Source organism: Corvus brachyrhynchos, unplaced genomic scaffold (genome assembly GCF_000691975.1).
Source record: "Corvus brachyrhynchos isolate BGI_N302 unplaced genomic scaffold, ASM69197v1 scaffold101, whole genome shotgun sequence".
NCBI classification, from domain to species: domain Eukaryota; kingdom Metazoa; phylum Chordata; class Aves; order Passeriformes; family Corvidae; genus Corvus; species Corvus brachyrhynchos.
Genome location: NW_008237239.1, coordinates 11,739,378 through 11,744,629, shown reverse-complemented (window position 1 = coordinate 11,744,629; position 5,252 = coordinate 11,739,378). Strand labels below are relative to the sequence as shown.

The window sequence follows — 5,252 nt, the reverse complement described above, 5'->3', positions numbered from 1 at the left end:
GCTGTCAATAAATTGGAAGGTACAGTTTTACAGCCAAAAATATGCTACGTTATTCTGCTACAAAGGGAGGCAGAATTGCAGCAGTCTCTACACAAAAAATAATCTTTTCCCCAATTGCTTTTCAATGAAGTAGATTAATGTGCCATGAAAGCATTACAATATGTTAATCAGGTATTTGATCTGCTCTGTCCAACACTCAAAAAAAAAAGTCAGTTACTTCCTGGAAACTATATTAATGTTCCAAATAAACCTAGCTTTTTAAAGGCTAGGATTTAAAGGACTTCTCTGAGGGGGGATGATTTACTTATCGCTAGAATGATTTGCCTTTGGATTTTTAGGAGCTGTAACAGTCTTATTCAAAGGTTGCAAGCCAACAGCATTATATCAGAAATCCTGAGTGGAGGGTGCAGATAGATACGGATGGCAATATAAAACACACCACATTCAACTTTTGGAAGCTTTACTACTGAGTGACAGCTGCTGTATGATTGCTGTTCAGCCAGAAGTAGACAGGAAAATATTCTGAACCCAAATGCATGACTTGCGTGATTGCAATAATTTCATGTTTTTGACTGCTTAAATTCCCAGTCGGTGGACATCAACACAGGGGTCTCACTTTTCTGGCCTTAAGAAACATGTTTGAGCTATGTCAGCCTTAAAGTGATCCACAGGAAACTTCCACTGAAAAAGAAAAAAAAAAAAAATCTGTATGAAATCATTGTGTCTAATTCACACGCTGCACAACCCATTCCTATAGGGCCCTGCTTTGATCCCTGTTTGTGCTGGCCAGCTCTAGGCCCCCCAGAGCAGAAAGAGCTGCACACAGATGTTACACTGCTAAACAGCTCATCAGTGGAGGAAACCAGGTCACTTCTCCTGTAGGAATATCACCAACAAAGTGATTTTGTCACAAAAATGTCTAACCTGGCTCTTCTCTGAGTAAGAATACTGGACACGTTTCTAGCAGAAGACATTTTGAACTTCAGTCTCTCCCTAAACTTTCCCAGATACCCATATGTTGATTTCATTCACAGTTAAATAGACAAGGACTTCCTTTTGAGAACTTCTCAAAGGGATTGCTGTGCTAGTAACCTATCACACTCCACTGAGTACTCATCCATATGGAGCTCAGTGATTGTTTTATCTTCTATAAAGATATCCCTTTTGGAGGCCTGTGCCTGGTACAAAATTATTGAGTACCTCTGCTCTTACTGGAAAGTAAGAAGAATTTATAGCAGCTTTTGTGACATAGATAGGAAACAGGAAAAGATCTTTTATCAAACTTAAACCACTAATAAACTACTTGGCAGGCAGGATTAAAAGGGTAAGGTACCAAGTAGCCCTAAGAATTACGCTGTTTGGTTTAATTTTTGTGCTCTCACACATTAACAAATACAAAGCATATAGGATTGCAGTAGGGAATAGGGAATCCAGGTCAGCTCTTTAAGATCTGCCAGTTTCAGGACTCAACATGCTTACAATTTAACATAATTAAAGACAAGAAATTATAATTGAATATGGAAATGTACTGGTTAGAAAGTGAATCTGTCAACCACAAATCACTTCATTTCTTATAACTCTGAAATCCTGTCCCACTATGAAATGCATGCAGCAGTGTACCCCACACTGACAAGGGGCACCCTACAGATTTAAATGTGGTGTGATTTCTGAACCACATTTTAAAATGTGGGTTTGAAAGCTACCAGCAACAGTGGGATCTCTTTCCCGGAGGCCGACTCTTCCTGCCCAGCTGATGCCTGCCAGGCCAGCAGGTAGCATATTGCTCATGAGGGGGTTTGAGCACACTCGTTCTTACCCTAACAGCTCATTAATTCCTGGTCACCTTCTTTTTTTTTTTTTTCTTTCTCTACTCCATTCTTAACCAGATAAACTCTCTTTCTACTGGTTGAGCTCATCATTGAAAGCACTGTCAAACTTTTATACAAAATCTCTGGCTTTTACTGCTTTTCTAGCCAGGGACTTTCTGCCCAGCAGAAGAGAAACATTCCTTTTTAGGGCCCTGCAAATGAACACATTCAGACTGAAAGTATAATCACAAAAGCAAGCACAATATGGACCAGGAACTGCGGGTTTGATACTTTTTCTGTCTATACTTACAGCAGTAATATATTTCATCTGACTGTATTGGAAAACTAAAACAGCATATTCAGCATTTTTGGGGGGAAATACCAAATAAAAATAGCATTGGAAAAAGGGCTGAGAGGTGAGATGCTGGCAACACCATCCTTACCAAAGGCTTCTAAAATTGTCTAGAGATGACAACTCACCCTTACCAAAGGCTTCTAAAATTGTCTAGAGATGACAACTCACCCAAAAGCAAGCTTAATTAGTCTATTTCTTTCTATAACACTGTCACTTTGCTACATGATGCAGACAGTAAAAATAATTTGCTTTAAAGAAAAATAGTAGAAGACCAAAATGCAGTCAAATCAGTACAGCTGCATCCAAGAACTTTGTGGCACAACACATAGCTTTCTATACTGCAAAATGAACAAGGCAAGAACTAATTTAGCTATACTTTACAGAGTTACTAAAAATACAAGCAGCAATCTCAAGTAAATGCTAGATCCTTCAGCAGTTAGAAAAAGTTTTATTATTTTCTTTATTAGAAAGAAATAAACCACAATAACTTGTCCTAATTTTTTTTTTTAATGCAAAAGACATGGTAAGCTAACACCAGTTCAAAAAGGAACTGAGTAAAAGCAAATGATCTTTGTGACTAGTAGCCCTATTTCTACCATGAAAAAAAAAACCAAACCCAAACAAACAAAAAGGCAGTTGAGAGCCATAAAAAGAAGCAAAACAAACTAAAAAGGAAAAAAACCCAAAAACTAATTTCCTGGATAGCAAAATACAGGCCAAAATCAAGTTAGTGTACATCTTTGTATCATGTTCCAATGAAAAGTGTACAGCTTTGGAAAACCACCCATGGACTGGATTAAACAATTTATTTCTGAACTCTTTCCTTCATCCATGATGACTTTCAAAAAGGTTTTGATATTTTACAAGTAGCACAATCAGAATGAAATTAATACAAATATTTGTGTGTGTGTAATAAATTATAATTTTACTTTTTAAAAGTGCACAGAAGCAGATCATTAGCACATGTCAGTATTGGTTAGGATAGATAAGCATTTGCAAAAGAAAAAAGTATTCAACACCTTACTAATAACTAACAATGAAATAGAAGGGGTATTGTCTATGCATGAACTAACTTATGGTTTTGGTCAAAAAATACATATTATTTAAGTGTACATTGAAAATCACATATTTAACTGAATGTACTACTTTTCAAAAAACATATTACAGCATATATCTACAAAATTAATTAGAATTTAGAACTGAAAGTAAATTCAGAATTGTTTTTTGTACTAGTCCTGTGTTGGGGTTCTCCCCCCTGCCATGTAGCCCTGGGAGAGGGGCCCTGAGGGGAGACACGGGGTTTCCCTGCCCCTGCTCAGCCTCGTTCCCCATTGGTTGGTTTGTGTTCCCCTGCGCGGGCAAAGGACCCTCGGGTCCCGTGATTGCCTCAGGTCCTCGGCAGAGCTCCGGCCATGTGGCTGGAGAAATAAACATCACTCTGAAACATCTGTCAAGAATCAGTCTATATATTTCTTTTCCATGGGCCTCATTGTCTGATATGCGTGTTGCAGTATCCCCACTGTAACAAACAGTGGAGAATTGTGGGCAGAACGATCCCCGATCCCTAAGGACAGCGACAGATTTGTGAGCAAACTCTGGATTTCTCTTCTTGTTTTCCTTTTGCTATTCCATCTCTAAACTATGGAGGAACCATGGAAAGACTCTTGGCTCTCTGAGCCACATGTGGACATTTATTTTAAACTTGAAAAGATTCTTGAACAACGATTTGTAAATTTTAGCTTAATTCAAGCTCAAAAGGAACTGAAATATTTCCTTTCATGGCTGTTTAAGAACTTTTTCCACGTTTCTTGAGACTTGATTCTTACCAAAGACTGTTGGAAGACCGGTTGGACACAGTTAATTTCTGAGTCAAAATATATGCCGATCCAAGAATATTTTCGTGAATACTATTTAATTACCAAGACCGTTGAGCAATGTCAGCTGTGTCCTTGCAAAGGGAAGCGTGCCTCAGAGTCCGTGCGACCGCAGCCACGTGTGCCAAGCGCTCTGCAAGCAGCAGCGAGGCAGATCTCTCACACGGGCAGAGTGACGCGAGCTGCAGTGTCGTCAGCAGAGTGAGGTGCGGTGGGAGCAACATGACCTGGCGGTGCCCGCCTGGCCCAGCGCAGCGCGTGGTGGAACGAGCCCTGTGAACACCCGACCGAGAGGGGCAGTGCGCGGGCGGTGGCCAGTGGGCCCCCCGCCGAGACCTGCGTGCGGCACCAGGCAGCAGCAGCGCAGCTGAGAGCAGAGGAGATGGCGCGCAGGGAGCTGAGCACCGTGGCCCGGCCCAGTCCACGCGGCCCCGAATGCGACCCCGGGAAGAGCGCGCAGGCACGAGCAACCTCGATGGCCCCAGCAGCCCTGGCAGCTCCAACATGGGAGCGAGGGAAAGTGAATGCAAAACCACAGCGAGACAGAAAACAGCAGCCACTTGGAAAAAGGAAAAAATCATCGTAGCTAAGGTAAAATGGTATAATGTTAAACAAAATTATGGTTTTATAATGAGATGTGGCAACCAGGAAGACATATTCATTCATAGAACTGCTATTAAAAAGAATAACCCTGAAAAATGCATCCCAAGTTTAGGAGATGGAGAAGAGGTAGAGTTCAGGATTATTCAAGGAAGGAAAGGCCTGCAAGCAGTAGAGGACACTGGGCCTGATGGTGTTTCTGTGAAAGGCAGTATATATGCTAAAAATCGTAATCATGTTAGACAATATCTCCATTATAAGCCCCCCCTACAGTCTGCCTTTCCTAATCCTACCTTTCCCCTTTATCCTATATCCTATTATCGCCAGTGTATTCCCAATCTGGTTTTTCACCCATGGTTTCCCTCACAAAATCATGCCTTTGCCAATTGTTTCACCAAAAATCCCTCTCCAATGCCAAGTGGGGGATGCAGAGGGGGAGGGAAGAAATTAACTATTGTTGTTTAGAGTTCCAACAGGTACAAATTGAAGAACCCCTCTCCTGCCTCAGTTTCTCCACAAAGCATGCTCAGAGAGTCCTGTCTCCCTTCTGTCAGCCTTAAGACGTTCCAGAGAATCTGTTTGGACATTTAAAGACTCAGGAGGGTGGCTTGTTTT

At 41.2% G+C, this 5,252-nt stretch overlaps 1 protein-coding gene across 1 annotated transcript in view; it reads right to left on the bottom strand.

The window, feature by feature from the left end:
• Positions 1 to 443: 443 nt before the first annotated feature.
• The window catches only part of ODF2L (outer dense fiber of sperm tails 2 like), a 32,162-nt gene continuing 27,353 nt past the window's right edge, over positions 444 to 5,252 (bottom strand). Inside the window, exon 18 of the transcript XR_001860525.1 lies at positions 444 to 681. The gene's annotated coding sequence lies outside the window, so the exon portion shown is untranslated. The remainder of the gene's footprint in view (positions 682 to 5,252) is intronic.